General features: G+C 46.9%; 2 pseudogenes; both read right to left on the bottom strand.

Annotated features, from left to right (window-relative positions):
- Window positions 1-3,688: 3,688 nt before the first annotated feature.
- On the bottom strand, window positions 3,689-14,005 carry LOC136492031 (protein NRT1/ PTR FAMILY 4.3-like; annotated as a pseudogene).
- A 4,694-nt stretch (window positions 14,006-18,699) lies between these two features.
- Window positions 18,700-20,116, bottom strand: LOC136492030 (protein NRT1/ PTR FAMILY 4.6-like; annotated as a pseudogene).
- Window positions 20,117-24,717: the final 4,601 nt, after the last annotated feature.

Raw genomic sequence — 24,717 nt, 5'->3', positions numbered from 1 at the left:
AGGTTCTATATCTAGATGCAGTCACCACACCGAGGGCATGTGCCGCTACCAAGAATCAGGTACACCAATTGTCCCTCATCATTTGCCAACTTTATCATATACTTTATATACCACATATAACTCACACATCTAGATGCATACACAGATTCATCCATCAGCCCCAGATGCTTCGAACAGAACAACAAGGTACTGCTAGATAACAAGATCGGCATCAGCATCTGCACAGCTGCTACCTGATGCTTATTTATTATGTATAATATGCATGCTCATGTGCATAGCAGTACCACTATATATATCGTTGCCTAACATATGCAGCCTAGAATTGTACAGTTAAGACATTCCCAGCTTTGTAGAATGTGACCATCTAACATATGTGCTTTACCATGACTTTTACATGTAATGTAAGCATTCTGCAAGTTCTAGCTTATCACATCACCGCAAATATGTACAGTAGTAAATCATATACAGCATGAGAACTCTACACTAAAAAACCTGAGCTTATTCTCTTACCGGCGCGCGCGAAGGCGCGTGGCATTCACTAGTCATCATCATGCAGGGGAAAGGCGAGTGTAGCGAAGAGTACACGCCGTCCCAGTTCGAGGGACTGCTTGAGTTGATTGATGAGAAGTTCACTAATGGCGACCTCATGGATGCCATGTCACTAGTCGACATCGTCGACAAGTCGTATCCCTTCAGTGAGACCAAGCGCGCGAGAACCGCCACCTATATCCTCTAATGGATCGCCGCGGCCGCTGATCGTGGCGAGACCACCCTCCGTAGAACAGCGCCAAGACATACCTATTCCATCGGATCCGCACCGAAGCCGACAGAAAGGAACTCTGCGACCAGCTCTGCCCGGGCAAGAGCCGTCGCGACTCTACCGTAGCCACGGCCGCCTACGAGGCTCTAATCCAGTACTTCATCGGTCCTAAATTATAAGATGTTTGACTTTTTTTATATCAAGTTTGATCACTCGTCTTATTCAAAAATTTGTGCAAAATATCACTTCTTTTATCGTGGCTTACTTTATTAATAAAAGTTCTTCAAAAATAACTTAAATTTGACTATATTTGCATAAATTTTTTGAATAAGACGAGTGGTCAAACTTGGGATCAAAAAAGTCAAACGTCTTATAATTTGGAATTGAGGGAATATGTACTAAGGCCTAGTTCCTAGTGTTATCCTTTCTCCGATCGAAGGTGGAAACCGTTCGGGGGTTATTAAATAGATAGATAGCTTTTGTGACGCAAAAGCTTAGTCCCCACTCTAATCCTTTATCTGAGCGAAATTATAAATCGTTCTGATTTTTTTCTATATACTGGTTGCTATGTACGTGTGTGGCACATGTGTTTATAATTATAATAGTTAACGTCCTATTCCAATAAGATGTTGTTTTTGAATTATTTTATTAATGAGGCATTTTGATGATTGGCAAACATACATGGTGGTCTTCCATTGTAAATGAACACACTTGGAGCGTGATCTGGTTGTAAAGGAGAAAATGGTTGGAGTTTAATCGGAAATGGAGAACACAATCGGGGGTGAACTGATTTTATAGGCTACAAGAAGTGGTGGGCGGTGGCATACTGGCATGGCAATGAAACCCTAGAATTCCCTTCAAACAAATATGCCATTGTATATATATAGGGGGCACCAATTTTCATCTTTTTTGTTTTTATTACCATCCACAAATATATACTCCCTCAGTCCCATAGAAGTGTTACTCTCGCTTTCTGAGATGTCAAACACTTTTAACTTTGACTAAATATATATTAAAAATATTAACATTTATGATAAAATAATTAGTATCATTAAATAGATGGTTGAATATATTTTCATAATAAACTTATTTAGAGATATAAATGTTGCTAATATTTTATATAAACCTAGTTAAATCTAAGAAAGTTTGACCAGCACGAGTCCCATAACGATTCTTTTATAGGACATAGTAGTTTGATGTATTCTCTCATTTACTAAAAACATGACTCAACTTATGGTCTTTACTTCTTTTAAAGCATCATCATTAATTACTATAGCTTTTAAGAAAACACATGACACATATACTCCCTCCATACTGGTAACAGAAGTCGTTTTGGACAACGACAATGTCTCCAAAGCATAACTTTTACTTCATATTTTTATAAAAATATTTATTAGAAAGTGATATATGTATATTTTTATGAAAGTACTTTTCATGACAAATCTATTCATATGGTTTTCACATTTCCAAACTCAACAACTTAAAAGTTACTCATCATTTATATTCCCAATGTTTGATCTAAACCTTGTTCAAAACAACTTGAATTACTGGTACGGAGGGAGTACAAAATAAGACACAATTCAAAGTTTGATGAAAGGCATTAGTGTGGCTTAGCTATTAATTAACAGATTACGAAAATAAGTTATTACCGCAATAATAATTTGTAATATTATTTATTTGGCTTTTGCTTTGCAGCTTTGCACATTGTATTGTTTATAATTTTTTATGTACCTAATAATTTTATATAATATATGTTGTTTGATACCTTAATATTTATATTAAGGATCTCTATTTTAGTTTCGGTCCATGCCACAGAAATCTCGACACCGGCGCTGTCTGCATATGGATAGTAGAGTGTTTCTTCCATACAGTACAACACAGTAGTGTGAGTGTCTCTATCAGCTTGGGATGTTTCTCCAGCACGTGCACGGCTGTTCTATGGCTGTGGTGTGGTATAATTACTGAGTTTTTCTGGTTATTTGTCTGGCACGTCTGTTCTATGGCTCAGGTGTCATCTTGTTCGGTTGGTATTAAAAAGCCGGCTAATAAGCTAGTTGAAGTTGATTTTTTATGAGAGAAAAATACTGTAGATTTTAGCTGATAAGTTCAAGCGAACAGGCCCGTTAATTTCCCCCCTAGGTAATGCTATTTTTTTTCCACTTTTGAGTTTTGCATTTGCAGTTCTGCTAGACTGTTACCCTTTTTAACGATGACACATTTTTTATTAAGAGAAGATGAAAAAAGTTTACAACAAGCGACTTAGCGGTAATCACATGGTTTACCAGAGAGGAGTCACACACACGAGAGACGAGAAACAACATAGAAAGCCGATGCACATAATTGAACCAAGAGTGACCTTAACTGCTGGAAGCGAAGACCACCACAACTTTAGTATTCATTGTGTTAACATTTAAGGTTCTTTGAAAATTTTAAAATATGAGAATCTTGAATCACATATTTAGGACTCAAACCAGTAGTTGATCATATTAAGAACTATAACTTTATTATAGACCATGTCGATACGCAAGGCCGTTTGGAAATTTAAATTTCAAAATTTGATAACTTAAAATAAAATTATAGGATTCTAAATAGTTTCAAATAAAATACTAATCATCTCGCGTTAAGCTATATAACTTTGGTATAAAGTTTGTCTTCATTGGACTTCATATAAAACAGTTTTGTTTATTTTTGTTGTAATAATTTCTAGAGACGTAAGAGTGCCACATTTATTAATTAATCGAGTTCAGTATCGCAATTGTGACAATATCATGGATGAAACTATACTAACAATCCAAATACAATTATCAGACATCGCACGTAATCTGGTACATGATTGAGATACTGCTTTGCAGCTTGACTAATAAGTGGCACTGTGAACCAGAACCAGCTTCACCTTTCTTAAGTAAAGAACGGTTCGAATGTGGAAGTTCAATGTGAATCTTGATCGACTGATGGCTCATCAACGATGCGTGTATCCTGGCGGTAGACGTACTTCTTTGCCCAGTACAAGTAGTTAAGGAAACCAGGCAAACCGACAACAGCCACAACCCAGTAGAACAGGTCAAGATGGCTGATGTCCAAGCTTGAACCCTCGAGCCACCCTCCGTGGTGCCCATGCCTCGTGATGCTGTTCACTGCTTGCACCAGGAAGGTGGCCAGCAATGAAGCAAGCCCTATCTCACACCAGAACAAGGCTGTGGCAATGGACTTCATGCCCCGTGGTGCCTCACTGTTAAAGAACTCAAGGAGCCCAGGAAAAAGAAGTCGCGTCCGACACGCCCAGCAGGAAGAACTGAGGCGCAAGCCAGAACAGGGACATCTGCACTGCAGCTTCTTTTCTCTTTCTCTCAACTACTGTTGCGATGACTGATGCAAGTATCGTGGAGGCAAAACCTATGCCGATGCGCTGCAAATGAGTGATGCCACTGGCATAGCCTGTGCGCCTGCGCAAGAACGGCACAATGAACCGGTCATAGATGGCAAGCATTACCATTTGGAAGGCGATGGGGATGATGAAGAGTGTCGCGGGGGAAACATGGATCTTGCCCAGCCTTGTGTTTGTCATGCCACCTTGCTGCACGGTGAATGTGAAGATGATAGGGTTTGATACATATCCGATCATGGAGCTGACAAACAGAGGAAGCATACGGCGTTCATCTCCAATCTACTGCTTTCTCGTGTGAACATATAGTAAGGGAAGGCGACGCCAAAAAGGCCCCCTGTTGTGCTACTGTAGCCATTGCAGAGTCAGGCGCCGAATGGCTCACCTGCCGAACTATAGCCACATGTAGAGACAGACGCAGAAGTCAGTCCTACTGTGGTATCTAGTTACTGTTGCAGCATGTGCATTATACTAGGACTAGATAGATATAATTGTATAAATAGACTACTACGACAACCCAGTAAAGAGAGTTTAGATTTGCCATCTCCCATACAGGGTTTCGGCCAACGCTGGTGTCTTGTACTGTGTGTATACTCTGTTCTCCCTCTTCTTCAACCTCTAGCCATAGCGTGTGGAGACAGACAACGCTTGTTCATGGTCGGCTTAGCTAGTGGGTGCTCGGCAACACTAGCGGGTGCTCGGCAAGACTGGTGAGTGGTCGACTCACCTGAGTCGGTGATCCTGTGGGAACAAGTGATATCAGAGCCGTACAAGCGCCGTCGCCAGACTAACCGCTGGCGATGAAGGGCGGTTCGGAAATGGGTGACAGCAGTGGCACTGCTGTGGCCGCCTAGCCACGACCGGAGGTCGTTGTTCGCACGGTGCGGGAGGTTAGCGGCACCAGTTGGCCGACGCTAACTCGCATCAACTATGGAGAGTGGTCGGTGACCATGAAGGTCAAGCTCAGAGCCCGACGGCTCTGGAATGCTGTTGACAAGGGCACCGACAATGAGGAAGATGACATGTCAGCGTTGGAGGCTATCCTCGTTGCTGTACCGGCGGAGTACAGGAAGCCGTTGGGGGTGAAGAGCTCTGCTAAGGAAGTGTGGGAGGCTATTGCGGCGATGCGCGTCGGTTCCGACCGCGCAAAGAAGGCGACGGCCCAGCTTCTGAAGCAGGAGTATGCCAACCTCAAGTTCAAGGATGGTGAAACGGTGGAGGACTTCTCTCTCTGCCTGCAGACGCTCATCAACAAGCTGAAGAGCCACAGCGTCACCATCGACAAAGAAGAGGCGGTCTCCAAGTACCTCAACTCCGTGCCGGCAAAGTACATCCAGATCGCTCACTCTATAGAGACAATGCTGGACTTGTCCACCCTCACCATTGAGGATGTGATAGGGCGTCTACGGGTGATGGACGAGCGCCTGGAGCAGGCGACAGCAACTAAGGACAGCAACAAACTGTTGCTAACAAAAGAGGAGTGGGCTGCTCGAAGGAACTCCGGGAAGGCAGCCTCCTCCAGCCGCAGTGGCGATGGCAAGCGCCATGGCAGGGCTTCTTCGGAGAAGAAGAAGCAGGTCGACCCCAACGCCTGCCGACGCTGTGGGAAGACGGACCATTGGGCACGGGAGTGCTCAAATCGCAAGTAGGAGAAGAAGGCTAAGGCTCATCTGGGGCAAGCTGATGATGATGATGAGGCCACTATCCTGATGGCGACGTTCTGTGCATTGCACGACGTCGAGGCCGAGGAGAAGGAAGAGGCAACGACGGTGGAAGGACCTGGGAAGGCCCTTAAGACTGTCAACCTCGACGAACCACGCGCCCAAGTCCACCTCAGACGTGTGGGCGCCGACCAGGAGCAGCGGTGGTATCTGGACTCTAGTGCCAGCAACCACATGACAGGCTCCAAGGCATCCTTCTCTGAGCTCGACGACGATGTTACCGGTTCGGTGAAGTTTGGTGACGGCTCACGGGTGGCAATCCAAGGGCACGACACCATTATCTTCAGGTGCCAGAACGGAGAGCACCACGCGCTAATAGATGTATATTACATCCCGTAGCTGCGTTCCAGCGTCATCAGCATTGGTCAGCTGGATGAGCACGGTAGTGAGGTACTAATCAAGGATGGAGTCCTTAGGATCAGGGACCGGGAGCAGCGACTTCTCACCAAGGTGAAGAGGTCCCAGAACTGGTTGTACCTGCTCGACTTGAAGGTAGAGCAGCCGGTGTGCCTGGCGACAAGGCACACCAAGGAACCGTGGATGTGGCATGCCCGGTTCGGACATCTTATCTTTGATGTGCTTGGTCGGCTGGAGAAGATGGTTCGACGGCTACCCCACATCAAGCACGGAGGCGAGCTGTGTGACAGCTGCCTGGCTGGAAAGCAGAGGAGGCTATCATTCCCAAAGGCGGCCAAGTATCGCGCGAAGGACGCTCTCGAGCTCGTCCACGGCGACCTCTGAGGGCCGATCACACCAGCTACAAACGGTGGTCGGCGATACTTCCTCCTGCTCGTGGATGATTGCAGTCGCTACATGTGGCTGCAACTCCTGACGAGCAAGGATGAAGCGGCGGCGGCGATCAAGAAGTTCAAGATGCGCACGAAGGCCGAGAACGGCAAGAAGCTCCGCGTGCTGAGGACTAATCGCGGTGGCGAATTCACTTCGGTGGAGTTCGCTACGTACTACGCGGATCAGGGTGTGGTGCGACACCATACCGTGCCGTACTCGCCACAACAGAATGGCGTGGTGGAGCGACGGAACCAAACGGTGGTCGACATGGCTCGATCCATGATTAAAGCCAAAGGCATGCCGGCAAGGTTCTGGGGAGAGGCAGTGACCACGGCGGTGTTCATCCTCAACCACGCTCCGACCAAGGCCCTGACGAGCAAGACACCGTTCGAAGGTTGGTATGGGCGCAAGCCGAGCGTGTCCTTCCTCTGGACATTCAGCTGCATCGGCCACGTTAGGAAGACAAAGCCGATCCTCACCAAGCTGGAGGATAGGAGCACACTGATGGTGTTCTTGGGCTACGCGGAGGGTACCAAGGCGTACTGGCTCTACGACCCACGCAAAGACAAGGTACTTGTCTCGCGCGATGTCGTGTTCGACAAGGTGGCTTGGGACTAGACTAGTCCGAGCACGGGGGAAGTTGGCGGCTTCACCAGCACCTTTGTCGTCGAGCACTTGGTCATCCACGGTGGTGGAGATGCTGAGGAAGAGGTGTCGAGCACTCTGGGAGGAGTGCCGAGCACTCTAGCGGTAGGGCCGAGCACTCCTGGGGTAGTGCCGAGCACTTCGGGAGGGATGCCGAGTACTCCGGGAGGAGTGCCGAGCACTCTTGGAGGGATGCCGAGCATGCCAGGAGTGACGCCGAGAGGTTCTGCAGTGGTGGCGACCACTCCAGGACGGGTGCCGAGCACTCTCGTGGCAGAGCCAAGAAGTCTTGCAGTGGTGCCGACCACTTCCAGACTGAGGCTAAGCACTCCTACAGTGGTGTCGAGCACTGCAGGAGTTGTGACGAGTGAAGGGACCGTGACGCCTAAGAGAGGGGGGTGAATTAGGCAACTTAAAAATCTAACTCTAAACTATGGCCTCTATTTCTAACCCTAGCAAAACCTATACAAAAGATAAACTATCTAGATGTGCAACTATGGTTTTGCTAGTGTATTGCTATCTCTACCGCAAACGTAGTAAAGTAATTAATGTAAATGCGGAAGCTAAAGAGTAAGGTAGAGATACGCAAACTCCCATCGACGACTCCAGTATTTTTACCGAGGTATCGAGAAGCGCGCAAGCTTCTCCCTAGTCCTCGTTGGAGCCCCTCGCAAGGGCCAAGCTCCCGGTCAGGTAACTCCGTGGATAGCCTCGGGCCTTCCCCACGCGCAAGTGGGTCTCCGATGTGCCTCTCGGCAAGCCTCTCCCGGATGCTTCCCGCCGTCTTCACTATCAAGCTTTCGGCCAAAACGCCGTGGGCCTTGTTCCCTCCGATACACGGTGGCAGCCACACCACAAACACGGTTGGTGTGATCTCGCAAGACTTCAAGCCCCTCCGATGTACAACACTTGTGCTCGCAAGCATGGGGTGACAAGAGGTATGCAAACCTCACTAAACACTAGGCATACACCTAGAGCAAGCGCATAAGCAGTGGTCTAATCAACCTAAGCACTTCGCAAAGCATTTATGCTAATCACCTAATAAAACACTAAGCACTATGCATATGGAGATCACTAAAATAGTGTATCAACACCCTTGGTATGTTTCCTCACATATCTCAAATGGTCGGTTGGGGGTTGTATTTATATGCCCCACTGAGAAAGTAGTCGTTGGGGTCGAATTCCCGTGAAACTGCTACTGACTAGACGCTGAATCGTCCTGACCGGACATGTCCGGTCGTCCTGACCGTTGAGCCGGCAATCTACTGATCGGACGCTGGCCAGCGTCCGATCGCCTGCCACCGGACGCGTCCGGTCACAGATGTGCCGCTCTGGAACCTTATTATAACTGATCGGACGCTGTTGTCCTGCGTCCGGTCGGTTGCCGCCAGCGTCCGGTCGCTTGTCCAGCGTCCGGTCCATCGTCCTGACACCTGGTTTCTTCGCGATCTTGCGTACGACTTGGTTCCAATCTTTATGCTTGGACTTTGCTTGATCTCTTGGGTCTTCTCTTGTGCTTCTAAGGTCTTTCTTAAGGTGATGATTATCGGATCACCACGTCGCCTTCGTCCAAGTCACGTCTTACACCCTATTGAACTACAAAACAAACACTTGCAAATTCATTAGTCTAATTTGGTTGTGTTGGTCATCAAACACCAAAATCCAAAGTAAATGGGCCAATGGTCCATTTTCCTTACAACGAGCTATCTAGGAGTAGTGCCGAGCACGCATCTGGAGTGCCAAGCACTCTAGGTGCTGTGCAGAGCACTCAGGCGGAACAGGGAACTCCATCGTCGCCGATCGAGTTTGCCTCACCTCCAAGTGACATCACTGAGTTTGTAAATGCCTTCCACGAAGGTGAGGAGGTGCAGTTCCACAGGCTGAACGCCATCGTCGTCGGCACAGGGCCCTTAGGCCTGGCTGGTCGGCTACTCAATGATCAAGAGCTGCTGCTCGTCAGTGCAGAGGAACCACCCACGTTCGCACTGGCCGAGCGCGACGGAAACTGACGACGGGCGATGCTGGAGGAGATGAAGGCGATCGAGGAAAACGAGACATGGCAGCTCGTCGATCTGCCTCCAGGATGTCGTCCAATCAGCCTGAAGTGGGTGTACAAGGTCAATCAGGACGAGCTCGACGCCATTGTCAAGCACAAGGCGCGCCTCGTCGCTCGAGGCTTTGTTCAGCATGAGGGCATCGACTTTGAGGAAGTCTTTGTGCCGGTAGCGCGCATGGAGTCTGTCCGTTTGCTACTAGCTTTGGCAGCAGCAAAGGACTGGCACGTCCATCACTTGGACGTTAAATCGGCCTTCCTGAATGGTGAGCTGGCAAAGACGTTCTTCGTTAGGCAACCTCTAGGTTTCGCCGTCAAGGGAAAGGAGCACAGGGTGCTCCGACTGCCCAAGGCGCTCTACGGGCTGCGGCAGGCCCTACGAGCATGGAACGCCAAACTTGACGCCACGTTGGGCGAGCTTGGGTTTCAGCGGTGCGCAACCGAGCATGTGCTCTACACGCGGCGATGGGGGAAGGAGGAGCTCGTCGTCGACGTGTATGTAGATGACTTCATCGTCACCGACGCGCGCACGGAGGACATCAATAGCTTCAAACGCGAGATGACGGCTCGTTTTCGAATGAGCGATCTCGGCGCACTCTCCTACTACCTCGATATCAAGGTGAGATAGAGGAAGGAGGAACTCACGCTCAGTCAGAGCGCATATGTCTCCAAGCTGTTGGAGCGAAGCGGCATGGCTGAGTGCAAGCCATACGTGACTCCGATGGAGGAGCGACTGAAGCTGACGAAGGCCAGCACCGCGGCGAAGGTGGATGCAACACTCTACCGGAGTATCGTCGGCGGTCTACGCTACCTAGTCCACACAAGACCGGACATTGTGTTCGCCGTGGGCTACGTCAGTCACTTCATGGAGGATTCTCGAGAGGATCACTGGGCTACAGTAAAACGGCTGCTACGCTATATCAAGGGGACGGTGGATCAGGGGATCATCTTTCCCAAGACCGGTGGGAGTAGACTGTAGCTCACTGTGTTCAGCGATGCAGATATGGCGGGGGACATCGACAGGCGGCAGAGCACATCTGGAGTGCTCGTCTTCCTCGGGTCAGCTTCAATTTCATGGTTGTCGCTAAAACAGAAGGTGGTGGCGCTATTTACGTGCGAGGCAGAGTACGTAGCGGCGGTCATAGGGCGTGCCAAGTTTTGTGGCTGCACCGGCTGCTGGGCGAGCTGATCGGTGCGGAAGCTCACCCACCAGCACTGATGGTGGACAACCAGCCCACCATCGCCCTCGCGAAAAATCTAGTTCTGCACGACCGGAGTAAACACATCGATGTGAAGTTCCACTTCCTCAGGGACTGTGTCGATGGAGGGCAGATCGTCATCGAGTTCGTTGAAACTGGTCGGCAACTCACGGACGTCCTCACCAAGCCGCTCGGACGTCTTCGACTCATGGAGCTGAAGGAGATGATCGGCATGGAGGGGGTACAAGGTATAGCAGTAGGATTATGAGAAGAATTGTTAGATAATGTACTGCTTCCTTGTGTGAACACACAAGAAGGGAAGGCGGCGCCGAAAAGGTCCCCTGCTATGGTACTATAGCCGCTGCAGAGGCAGACGTCGAATGGCTCACCTGCCGGACTGTAGCCACATGCAGGGACAAACGCAGAAGTCAGTCCTGTTGTGTTATCTAGTTACTGTTCCAGCATGTGCGTTGTACTAGGACTAGATGAATAGAGTTGTATAAATAGACTACTACGCAACTCAGTAAAGAGAGTTTAGATTTACCATCTTCCATACAGGGCTTCGGTCAACGCTGGTGTCTTGTACTGTGTGTGTATGCTCTGTTCTCCCTCTTCTTCAACCTCTAACCATAGCGTGTGGGGACAGACAACGCTTGTTCGTGGTCGGCTTAGCTAGTGGGTGCTCGGCAACACTAGCGGGTGCTCGGCAAGACTGGTGAGTAGTCGACTCACCTGAGCCGCCGGTGATCCTGTGGGCTAACATCCTCCACCTTCGTCACACTGCAAAGTGACCAGGCTCCTTCTTTGCCATGGTTAATGCAAGCTTTATCGAGGAATCTGGCGAGATGCACAAAATAATAGTTTATGAGAGGAAATACCAGCAACAAGGCAATGCTCCCTATACAACTAGTAATGTGCAAATGAAAATTGTTAAGTGCTTCTGCTAATCTTACTTGAGGCTATTTGTTTGGGAGAGTGCTTTAGTAGAGCCTCGCTCAGCACTGCTTTCATGTGCTTCTTCCAGCTCCTCAGGCAGTCCAAACCTCTTATTTTTCAATGCAACTACAAGAACCTAGAGAGGCAAGGTTGCAGCTAATTAACATTTAGAACACACTTGTCGATTATTTGAGGTTAGATTTTCAACCTGCAGGATTCGAGTTAGAGGGCTTCCTTCAGGTACATGGTTGCGGTAAAAAGGGAGGCCAGCCGCAAACACAAGCAACCCAAGCAGAATTAGGATAGCAGACAGGCCAAGTCCAATGTCCCACCCCTTGTAGTTCTCAAGCCACACAATGAAAATTAGCCCCATAAAACCTCCAAAGGAGATCCCAAAGGTGAACCAGTTAAAGAAGCTGGACTGTTGGTGGGACTCGGAGGGATCTTCATGGTCAAACTGGTCTGCTCCAAGAGATGGCAAGCAAGCACGGATGCAACCTTCACCAAATGCACTGATATACAGGGCTGTGTAAAACAGTGTAGCGTTCCAACCATGGGCCTCTTTGCAATTACTTGATTCGGCTTCAATGTTGCAAGTTGGTGGATGGAGTGATGGAACGTAGGCTTGCAATGCAAGCAATCCGTAGCCCTGCACAAGTGCATGTTTAATCACAGTTCACACATGCAACTACTACGATTACTATTACTAGTTTTTTCTCTCTTTTCTACTGTTTCTTTTGTGGCTATAGTGTTGGGTTTCATCTCTAGCCTATCCAAACTTGCTTCGGAATAATTTTTTTTTGTTTTTGTTGTTGTTGATGGAAACAGTTACAGTTTCTATCTGAGAATTAAGTGGACTTCACACTTTCACTGTCAAGATTCAAGACTATGCCAGAGCAGGTAATCTTAACTTGCAATGAATTGAACTTCAATAAGACAAGGTAGGCTTCCAGTGAGTTTTAAGTTTCCAGTAAGTTCCAACCCCCTCTTAATTGGAAGTCAAAGCTCCTTCCACCTTTTTCCAAAAAAAAAGTTTTAAGTTTCAGCTGTTCCCCAAATACTAAAAGCCTCACTGTTTTAGTAAAGTAAATGCAACGGCCATTCCCACCTAGCCAGATAACCTGAAATTTGGTAAACACAAAATCAGTTTATATCTGTAACTACCTCCATTTGAGCTTTGGGAAAGTACTTCACCAACTTCAGCTTCACACAGGTTACTACAATTCTACAGTTTACTATAATCAGATCCTAGCCTGTATAATTGTACCAAAATAAGAGCAACTCAAGTGAAATTGAGTATTGTACTGCCAACTAATTTTCTGTGACAATGTGCAATTGGTGTTGTGGATGTTTGCACTGGATGCATATCGCAAGGAGCTGGCGTCCACAAGTGCCTACTTTGAGTTTGTTAGGGTAATAGATGAGCGAAGCCCTTAAGAGTTTGTTTCAGATTATTTACTAGTCTTTGGATAAGAGAAGTAGCAGGTCTGCTAGGAGGTTAGAGCCATATCTACATATAGAGTCTGGCAGATCAGTTTGTAATCAAGGAATAAATAAAACTAATCCCCAAAATAGGTTGCTCACCGCTAGGTATCTCCTAAACCCAGCAATCTATCCATATCAATTGGGGTATTCTATAAAAGCTGAGGGCGGTCTGTGCCTGCAAGAGGATTAGCTGATGATTTGGGCATAGAAATGAATGCGCTGGATGTCAATTTCTGAAATAAAAGTAATGCGGGAAGGCAATCTTTAGCATAGTCTTAGGATACTAAAGTAGTTGAGAAAACTATTTAAACTATCACTGCATTCTCTACTATTGATAGGTTCACATTAGTGACAGCAATAGAACATGCAAGCTATCTTTGTAAGCTGTAGCTGGTTGGAAAAAACATAAGAAAAGATTACCAGAAACTCGGACCAAAGAGAAGTATAGTTCTAGAACGAGTGATGTAAGAGTCCGAGAGTAAAACTCCTATCAAAGCAAATCCGGATGTAGCACCAACAAAATTGGTTACTGTAGTTGCGGAGTCCGACACTCCCATATGCATTGTTCCTCAGAGGTAGGTGACCAAACTCAGCAAAATTGGGACATTCACCATGTTTATTACAAATGTCAGGACTGTAGGGCGTACCCAGTGCAGAGAGCTCCCGCTCTGTGCGGAGTCTGGGGAAGGGTGTCAGTGGCAAGCCTTACCCTCGCCTGTGCAATGCGAGGAGACTGCAACTCGAACCCGGGACCTTCCGGTCACAGGCGGTAAGACTCTACCGCTTGCACCAGGCCCGCCCTTCAAATGTCAGGACTGTAAAGAAGAAAAAATGGAGCAGAGGAAGTTTGAACATATAAGAAATTATCTCATCCAGGACCCATGTGCAATTGACTACAAACATAATTCAGGAAGGCAAATCATACAAGGAACTTAGCATGTAGAGACTTACAGTAAACCATGCTGCTTTAACCCCTCCATGCACCTGTCTGTCGACGAGGTTTCCTCTCCAGTCCACAAACCCTCCACTCGCCATGATACCGAAAATTTTCTTCTCCCTCTTGATTATTGTTTCCCCATTGGATCCCTTGCAAACAAGATGGTATAAGTAAGCATATGGTCTCAAACTCTGGATATTATAAAATTCAAAGGGAGTGGGTGATCAATCAGAGATTCTAGCCTATTTTATGCCATTGCTACTCAAGACTGTATAGTACCAACTACTTACACTAAAGTTGACTTCGATTGCTTCTACTTCTTGCTGACTGAAATTTAGGCACTAAAACTAATAAAAAAATCTGAGGCATGCACAAATGGGGGATGTCTCTAAGTAAGAAATAAAAGAAAAAAATAAAAAGCATCCATTTCTATATGCATGCCATCATCCTAAGTGTGATATTTGTAATTTAAATGTCAATAGTTAATCTTTTGCAAACTAACTTCCTCTGCATAGCAGTGCAGCTTAACTTATGAACAGGATATGCTTATGTCTGAAAGTAGGTACATCAGAATCGGAAATCTAATAAAATAAAGATATGCTTATGTCAGGACAGGATATGCTTATGTCTGATATTGTTTTAGAAGGTGGATAGGTAACAAATAATTAGTCGTGAACAAGCACAATTACCAGATATGTTACAAAGATAGTAGCAGTAACAAGGGAAAAAAATCAAAATGCAACCAGCAGCATACCTGAGCACGGAAGTCCTGAAATCAAGAGTGTTTGTTTGCTGGCTACTGAAGTTCTCTGCCAACAGAAAATAAACTACATCAAGTCTTTTTCCAACACTGAAACAGCGTCAGTGAGCTTCTTGTTACAGTCGCTTCAGTTCATGGACATGACAAGGAGTTAGTTCAAATATAGATTATATAGGTTTCTGGTAACTGGTAAGGTGATGGTGTCCTTATTCCCATAACTAATCACATAATTCAGGAAAGATAGATCAAACAAGGAACACAACATACAGATTTATAGTATAGACCATGTTGCTCTGACTCCAACACACAAATCTCTGTAGATGGGTTTTGCTCTCCATTCTACAGAGCCTCTAATTGACATGACACTGCTGAAAATTTTCCTCTTGATTACTTCCAGTGCATAGCCTCTTTCACAAACAAGAGGGGTATGAATCTATAGACAAGCAGATGAACCTTGAAACTTAAAGAGGTGGCAGCAACAGCCAAAAACAGTATCAATCAAAGATTCTGGCCTATTTTATGCAATTGCTACAGAACATGCCAGTGTACCAACTACCAATGCTAAAGATTATTTCTACCTGCTTCCTGCTGACTGAAATTTGGACACAATAACAAGCATCCGTTAACATCAGGGGACAAAACTCAGGAATATTTTACAATGAGGGAGATCTGCATGTACCAATTTTTAGCGAACATTGCTTGCTACATGCCAAAATATTGAATGTGTAAATCAATTGTTAGGTTACTGATTATTTTGAGCGACTAATACTTATGCACAGGGCATGATGCCTGAAAGCAAGATATAAATAAATGTATACAATAGTACAACAAGAGGAACAATCGGTGCCCCAGAACATATTGTTTTCAAAGACGAAGCCTAGTAAATAATTAATTGCGAACAAAAACAAATGCAAGTTGTGACAAAACGGCACAGCAGAAGCAATCGGATAATAAAGTTTTAGTTCAATTGCCATTAACAATATACCTGGGTAGATTCGTCTTGGACGCAAGATCAGTTGTTGGCTAGCTGCCGAATAAGTCCTCTGCCAGAAGAATATATGCAACATTAAACAATTTCCAGCACGTTACACATAGGCAATGTAACCGAGCTTCTCGCTAGTTCAGTAGCTGCTACAGTCCCTACTCCGTAGTTCACCATCTCCGCATGACATCAGTTCAAGTAGTCTTTTCATCATGCTCTCGGTTCTCATGTTATTGTCCTCTGCAGCTGCAGTCATTGCAAACACACTGAAGGAATAGATCAAATGAAATTGGTCGCCATCTAAGAAATGCATATACATTTTGAACAGTGCGCAGGCAGGAGCAGGAAGAGGTATCAAGGGGTCGCAGGGGACGAAGAGGAAGGAATGGCCCGATGGCCGCTGGCCGGTCACCTGTCACCGCCGTGCCCGACCCGACGGAGAAACTCGAAGCGGCGAAGCGGATGCCATACGGGCGTTTGGCTAGCACGGCCATCACGGCGGCTCTTCAGCTTCTGGTAGCAACGCGAGGTGGATGCGGACCAGCGCCACGGCCCGGTAGCTCCGACTGAAGACGGTCTGACACTGCATAGCTCCAAGCAACATGTCACCTCGGCTGGGCGCGTGGAATTCACGGCGGCGACGCGAGCGGGCCTGGGCGCCTGGCGGCGCCTGGGCGGCGAGAGGCAGCCCACGGGCAAACGGGTCTCCAACTCGGAATATCACAATTGCCACTGTGTTCTTCGTATCAAATCTTGTTTTGAAACCTCTGGTCAACACATCTCAGGTGCTGTTTGGTTCAGCGTTTTATAGGTCTGTATATATATATAATCAGTTCACAGGGCTGTCCATTAATTAACGTTAACCAAACAAAAGGTGCTAATCGTTACATAGAAGATAGCAGGTGTAACTGCTGGCACTAACGTTACCGCTCTTACTGCAGAATCAAACAGCATCTTATATGGTATTTGATCACTAATTTCTTCTGCATGTATTATTCAAATTTCTACATGCACAGATTTTTGCAGGGGTTTTAAATACCCAGTCCGATCCTCCTAGGTATGGACACACGGTTTAATCCCGATCACATCCTGAGACAATAATAGAGTAGATAATTAAAAGAGTACTCTACCACGAGGAGCGAAAACACACTCAGCCAATCCTCACTCGATGGCTTGCTAAGGAAAAAGCCAAACCACATGTAAATGGTCTTTTTTTCCCTACCTTTAGCTCCAGCATGCTCCGCTGCACGGACAACGGGAGGAACGTAAACAACCTTGGAGAACAGTGTCAAACAGTGCTCGGTGCCCGGATAGGGCAGCGATTACTCGCGTTTGAGAAATATAGTAATAAATTTACATATATAGTTTGCATGTTTTAAAACTAAATAATGTAATAATTATTAGATGTTTACAATTTTTTAATTTTAATTAAACATTTTTACAAATAATATTCTTTTTACTCAAGATAGTGCTATTTTAAAAACACAATTGTTAACTACAATCTCATGTTTTGCTTACAAAAACCATCCGTTTGGATCGATTTATAACTACAAATTTAATATTTACACCTTTGCAGGTTATTATCATGGCCTCTATTTTTACATATAGGCCCCTAGCTGGCCCACTCTAACTGCATGCTAACATCCTTCCCTCCTTGGAACATCAAGCCATTTTTTTTGCGAAAACAATATTTATATAAGAAAAGCAAAAGCAAAAAAGCAAACATGTTATCTTGAGAAAATAAAAGAACTAAAGGGTGGCTAGATTTTGGCACCCCTTTGCAAGATGGCCACCACAAACAAATTTGCAGCCTGTTCGGCATATGATCGTATATGATCGTGGATTATAAGGTGAAACAGTATTTTTCTCTCACAACAAACCAGCCAGCAGTAAATAATCCACGATCGAAACGAACAGGCTGTTGGTCTTCATTTGATTTCTTTTTATTCTCTGGAAATGGTGGCCGAAGAAGGGTTGAGATAAGTGATTACTCGATGGGATTGTGCGCTACGAGATAATAGTTCTTTTTATTGAGCGAGATGAGATAACAGTTCTGGCATCTGCAGAGAATTCCACTGGCACATTGGTTAGGCCGTTGGTAACTCCGGCCTTACTAGCGAACCCTCTATTTGACCGACGGAGTGTTGGAAATATGTGCCTAAAATACATTTCAGATTTTGTTTGGAGGAAAAACTCATAGATAAAAAATGATGCAAGCATATAGCACAAGTAAACAGGCAACATACTGACTAGAACAGGATTGCGCAAGAAAATTACTCAATGATCCCGCGCAGAACGTAGTCGAACGTGTTGAAGTAGATGTTGCAGATCACCAAGCGGTCACGTGTAAACGCTGCCTAAAAACCTGATTGCCGCCCCGTGCAGGAGTCTCGCGGCAGTGGTTTCGAAGATCCCGCTCTCTTCAAGTCCGGTGCACGCCGAACTCAAAGGTCGACGAGGCGTAGCAGCGAGAAGCTCAGCACAGCGAGTGGGAAGGTGAGCGTGTGAATACGTGCCCTTCAACCATGACGTCTCCTGGTTTTATAGGCCTTCATAGTGCATCAATTCCCCTCATCAAGCAGTAAAAACTGCCCAATTTAATGACAGAAAATGCTGCAATCAAATAGCAGAAACTGACACACCTTATTACTGTTTAAAACGGCAGTTTCAATCACATTGAAGCGTCATTACGCTCAGCATAAAAAATAGAAACTACACAAATAATAGCGTGCTGCGCGTGCGTGTAGCAACAGTCTCCTTCTCTCTCATTTTTACCTATTTTGCATAGAGAGGAGACTCACATATTTAAGGAAGACAACCTCTCCTTGAATTAGCAATATAGGACTATAGGTTATGCATGCTTTGGAATTTTTCAGATTAGGCTAAACATGGGCCTAAATCCAACACGGAGTCACAGAGATAGTGTAATTTCTTTGTTACACTACACTCCATGTAATATCTATGGTTTAAGTATAAAAAGTCATCAAAATTGGCTTTTTGAAGAGAAAACATCAAACCTGGGTGGCCTTTACGACATACTTATGCTGTGTTTAATTTCTTGTGTCGTCCTCATGTGTTTCGACAGTACTGATACGTCGTAGCTTCCTAGCATATCTCCTGACCCAGAAAGTGTAATTGATCAAGGCCAATATCTCGAAGGCTCCCAGCAATAGAAAGAAGTGATCAAGGCGTGTTCTATTGAAATTTGTTCCGTCCAGCCATCCTCCACCGCCATCCCCACGACCCCACTCCTTGTCATTCTGTTTATGAAATGAATGAAGGCGCAACATGACCAGGCAGCCAATCCAGCTATACTGGATTGTACTGCTGATGCAATCAGCTTCGTTGTTGAAGGCGCCTCGCTCTTGATGAACTCAATCAGTCCGCCGAAGGATGCTATGTCCATGATGCTTAGCAGGAAGAACTGGATTACCAGCCAGAAGACAGACATTGGCACACCAGTTCCTATCGATGTCGTTGACCCTTGCTGCTTTGCAACATTCAATCTTCTTGCTTCCACTAATGTGGCGACGCATGCCGCTGCGATCCCACAAGCTGATCCAGCACCAATACACTGCAGTGGGGTGACCCCATGCTCATGTCCTGTGGTTGTTCTCAGCAGCAGTGTCAAGATTCTGTTGTAGCATGGTTGCATCAGCATGTGGAATGCTGTTGGGATTGCAATGAAAGAGGCAGGGGGTATCTGGATCACGCCACCTTTGTCCATTGCACGACCAACTTGTATGGATAATGTCATTAATAGTGTGAATGGCAAGTAGATGAGAAAGCAACTGATGAAGATTGGAAGCATCTGGACGAGGACTCTAGTTTCATCAGCTTGATTGGTTCTGCAAAACGAAAGTGGGTTGTTAGTGTTACCTCCATCATGTATCCAGGCCTTGTTCAACAATTTTTGGGGGAGGGGAGATTACAATTGACAACCGGCATGATATTGCTACGTCCAGCTACAAAAATAGTTCCTTTTATCCGCATAAAAAATAGTTCCTTTTTTTTTTGTTAAAGACTAGCAAACATGCACATGCGTGGCAACGGGAGGAAATCAAAACTTGTATCTCTATTTAGTTACTGATATGTATATTTTGCATTTAATCCATCGGCAATGAAGCAATAATTACATTAGGACATTGACCGTCTATAAAAGTGCAATTCAGAATAATACCAGCCAAATTAGCAAATTCCTTATGTCGTGCAAAACCTGTAGAAATATATAAACATACTTAATTATCCATAAAAGAGCGGAAAAGTTCACTGGAAAAGAGGAATCCCTGCAGCCCGCCTCGCTCGCTAGGGCTCCGCCCTAGCGGTCACGTCTGCTTCGCCGTCGCTGCCGTCGGCGGCAGCTACCTCGCCGTCATCCGCCACCTCCTCCCCATCCCCTACACCTTCTCCGCTCGCCTCCCCATCCCAACAGGTTGTCATGGCCATCTCGCCGTTGGGCCGCCGCATCTGCTTGAGGCGCAACCCCCGCTGCCGCTTCCTGGTTAGATTGGACAATAAACTGCCCAAGATCTTTGTTCATGATTTAATTAATTAGACCATTATCTAATCTAAGTTATAATAAGAATATTTTTTCTTAATCAAATTACATCAATAATTTAGTAGTAGGAATATTTTATTATTAAGGATTAGGGAAGGATGAAGGATCCAAAGATCAAGAAATAGCAATTAGTCCCAAAGATCAGGAAATAGCAATTAGTCCCAAAGATCAGGAAATAGCAATTAGTCCCAATTGCTATTCTCTTTCCGCTGGTCATGGAATGTTTGAATGCCATGATCAGGAAATTTGATGACTAATTGCTATTCCAACCCTTGGGACCTAAAGCCATCAAATATTGTCATCCTTGTATGCGGATGATTTGGTTGTATTTCTCTACCCTGTGGTCGATGACCCCCAAATGCTATGAAGGGCACCATAGATTTTTTAGGGTGCCTCCGGTATCTTGTGCAACCTTAACAAATATAGCTTACCACCGATTTGTTGTGATCAGCGCATCACCCTAGTGCAAGAGATCATTATTCCATGCAATTTGGTAAAGTTTCCTCACAGGAACTTAAGGGTTCCCTTATCAACAGGAAAGCTTCCGCACTCTGCCTTCCAGCCCCTCATCAACTCAACAAGCTTAATCACCATTGCCAGCTTGGAAAAACCAAGTTACATACTTGTGAAGGTCGCTTGGTCCTAACAAAAACAATGCTCTCTGCCATACCGGTATACACGACAATGGTGATTAAGCTTTCCCTTGAGTAATTCACACAATTGACAAGCTGAGACGTGCCTTCCTTTGGAGGGGCATTGGTCATAAGTGGCGTCCGTTGCTTGTAGTCATGGAGTATGGTGATCTTGCCCACGGCCTTAGGTGGGCTTGGCTCCACGACTTTTAAAGCTAATGGGGTAAGTACTCAAGTTTAGATGGTTCTGGCTGCATCGGAAAGACAATACAAGAACATGGGTTGACTTTAATTTGGCCACCAACAAGATGACAAAGACACGAAAGCATTCTTTGAGGTCACCTCCTCAGTTGTAGTCACTAGTGAGGAATCTACCCTTCTTTGTAAGGACAAATGGCTTAGGGTCATATTTGGAAGAGCTAGCACTAAATCTTTACCTTACCATCCCTCCCCAGACATGAAACTCATGGTCGGTAGCAGAGGCTTTTCTAGATATATTACTTTTGCTATGCATCTAGACATAGTGCCGGTGTAGAAAGTGACCAACACGTAAATATTTATAGTTTTGTCGTACGTTGTGATCGGAGGTGGCCTAGAACTCAATGACATAGGGTTTATACTGGTTCAGGCAACATGCCCTACGTCCAGTTTGAGTCGATCGGTGACTTTATTCCTAAGCCCAGGTGCTCAAAGTATGCAGTGGGGTTACAAACGAGAGGGAGAAAGATGGGGTGTACAAGAGGTCCGGTCGGCTCCGGTTGGAAGGGCCGAGAGCGATAGGAGCTCCGCTATGAGCTAAGTGTTCAAGCATGTGCTTGAGGTCTGAACCTGATGGTTCTACGATTGTGAGCTAGTGAACTTGATCGATCTGGATTAACTAAAAGGACTGAGCTTGAATCAACTTGTGTCTATTGGGAGAAAGCGCATCCTCTTTTATAGATGAAGGGGATGGCCTTACAAGTGAGAGGGAGAGAGTACGAATGTTTCTAAGCCTTGTTGCCCATGCTGATGGGTATAGGATGATGGTAGGCGCCCATAACACTGTTGGATGTCAGATGCACATGGGAGGTTCTGACGTCCTTGTTTGGGTATGGCAGATGTCGGTACCTGCATATACTGTTGATGCCCAAAGGCATGTGAGGAGTTTTACCATGTGCACTCAGTACGGTAAATCCCGGCGCCCACAATACTATCAGGGAAATGTAGGCGCCTACAACACAATTTGTGTCCGGGCGGTTGCAGAGCACTGTTCCGTGTAGGGTATAGTCCCTGGTACCGTGGTTTGACTTGTGCACCTTGCCTTGCTTTTCTCTGCACGTCTCCTGGTCCCTACCGAGTGGGCTTCCCCGGTTGGTTGATCCCAGTCGGCTCTGATCGTGCCAGCTGGAGAAGAGCGGTGAGTAAGGGCCGGGCGTATCCCCGGTCGGAGAGTGCGGGGTCAGAGTCAGAAGCGGTGCTTTTGGCTAGGCCTTCTGGTCAAAGAGGCCATCTGAAGGTGGGCTAGCGACCGAATCGAGCGCTCCAATCGGAGAGGTGGGCTGGAGTCAGAAAACGGGTGTTGTTCCTCCTTGGCCTGACCTTCCGGTCGGAGATTGGATCACTCCTCCGGCCTGTCGCTCAGGTATTTGGGCCGACCCATGAGTTGTGTGCTATCTACTTAGGCTGAGCATTTGCGAGGAAGCCGGTCAACGAGGGACCCCGGGTTTACAAACCTGACAGGAGCCCCCGAGCCCCCGGGTGATTTGGGCAGAATCGTCTGGGGGATTCTTGTCTTGACGGCGGGTGCGCGAGAGCGCACCCGCGGGTGTAGCCCTCAAGCCCCCGGGCAGTTCGGGTAGAACTGGCTGGGGGTGTTTGCCAGCGGGCGTGTTTGTGCATGTTTTTTAGTTGAGATGGAGTTTGTCAACCAAGGCATCGTTGTGCAGCCGAGACGGTTAGGCATGGGGATCAGATGAGGCAGAGCTCATGGATCCTAGCATCGGTGCGCGCCATGGGATCGGGTGAGGCAGTTAGTTTGTTAGTTTAGGGATCAGGGGAGGCGACAAGGCGGTGCTCGCGGATCCTAGCCTCGGTGCAGCCTGCGCAGCCGAGGCAGTTAGTTTGTTAGTTTAGGGATCAGGCGAGGCGACAAGGCGGTGCTCGTGGATCCTAGCCTCTATGCAGCCCGCGCAGTCGAGGCAGTTAGTTTGTTAGTTTAGGGATCAGACGAGGCGACAAGGTAGTGCTCGTGGATCCTAATGGGGCGAGATCGAGGTCGCTGACCCGGGTAGTTTTTGGAGTGCAATCGAAGTGTAGCCAGATGGGGCGAGATCGGGGTCGTAGACCCAGGCATTTGGAGCGGAGTTGGAGCGTAGCTGGATGGGGCGAGTTCGGGGTTACAAACCTAGGCATTTTATGTCTTGAGCCCCCAAGCCCTGTTGGGCCTTAGTGGGGGTCGGTGTGAGTTTGTGTGCGTTACCCCGTCCTCGGTTCCTCACAACCGGAGGGGTTGAGTTTTGTCTCTTGTCCTGATCATTCGGGCTCAAGTGACACGCTCGGTGAGTTCGCTAACGGGTATGATCAAGCGGAATCCGGGTCTGTCGTTCATGACGGGGTCGGCATAGCCCTCTTGTGACATTCCACTGCTCCTTTACCTACAACCTGACAGATGCCTAGGTCGTTCCGGAGACCGACCCGGGTGGCCTAACGGCCTCCCCTCGATGGAGATTCTATGGGCTTGGCAAGAGGTTCAGGATCGAACGAGAAGGTTGAGATGACCCTATTTGCTAGACTGGGTGAGGGCCGCATGGGGCTCATCTATGTTTTTCTCCCCTAGCTCTATTGTTGCTCATGTCGAATGAGGCAACTGCCGCTTCGTGACGCAACACGGAGTGTTGTGATGCATTTCGCTGCACATGTGATGCTTAGTTCTCGGCCCCCCGGACGGTTTAGGGCCCGAATCGTCCGGGAGGTACGAGCGTATGGAATGAATGCGCATATGGATGTATGAAATGATTATAAAGAAATAGAGAGGGTTGGAAGTGTTACCTTGATGACCCGAGTGACGGGGTTTTGAAGAGCTCCAGTCGAAAATGTCTGACCGGGACCCATGCTCGTCGTTCGTGACGGAGTCGGCATGGCCTACATGGGGGCGTCCCATTGCTCCCTACCTGTCTCTTGGTGTGTTTCCTGAGCCATTTGATTGACTTAAGAAGCCCGATGGTTTCCCCCAGCGGAGATCTTGTTTTGGGTTTTTTTTAGGTCTGGCTGGGGAAGCGAAGAGCCACTTGCGTGCGGTGGTGCTTTGGTTCTTGTGCCCCGCATGTGGTAGTGGTTGGTCATGCGGTAGTGGTGGGCCATGCCCAGGCCATGTCTTGTCCAATTAGGAGCCGTTCCATTGGGCAGGGCACATCTCATCGGTCAGGACACGTCTCATCCACATTAAATGGGAAAGAGAGAGAGTTTTTTGCTCTGCCGTTTTGCCTTCCCCAATTGGCGTGCCCTTCCCTAATTGACGTTCCCTTTTCCTTAAGTAGGAGAAGGGAGAAGGGTTTTGCCCTGTTCTTTTGCCTATTCCTCATCTGCCGCCTCCTTTCCTTTTCCTTCTTGCTATGAGCGTTCCTAAGAACCGCGGTGGTTTCTAGGAAAGAAAGGGGAGAGAGCGAGGGAGAAGAGAAAAACTCACCAATCCTTTTACGATCCCAAAGCAAAATGTTGGACTAGAGGTCATCCACCATGAGGGAGTCAGTTTTGAAGGCCTTCATTGCGAAGGGGTTCCCGCCGCTAAAGGAGGTGGCACACTAGAGGGCTCCCGGGAGGGAGGAGTTCCCGCAACCTCGGCCTAGCGAGGTGGTGTCCTTTCTCACCTTCCATGAGTGTGGGTTAGGGTACCCCACGCA

This window comes from Miscanthus floridulus, chromosome 11, assembly GCF_019320115.1.
Source record: "Miscanthus floridulus cultivar M001 chromosome 11, ASM1932011v1, whole genome shotgun sequence".
NCBI lineage: Eukaryota > Viridiplantae > Streptophyta > Magnoliopsida > Poales > Poaceae > Miscanthus > Miscanthus floridulus.
Note: the sequence above shows the minus strand (reverse complement) of the source record. Positions and strands in the feature narration are given on the sequence as shown.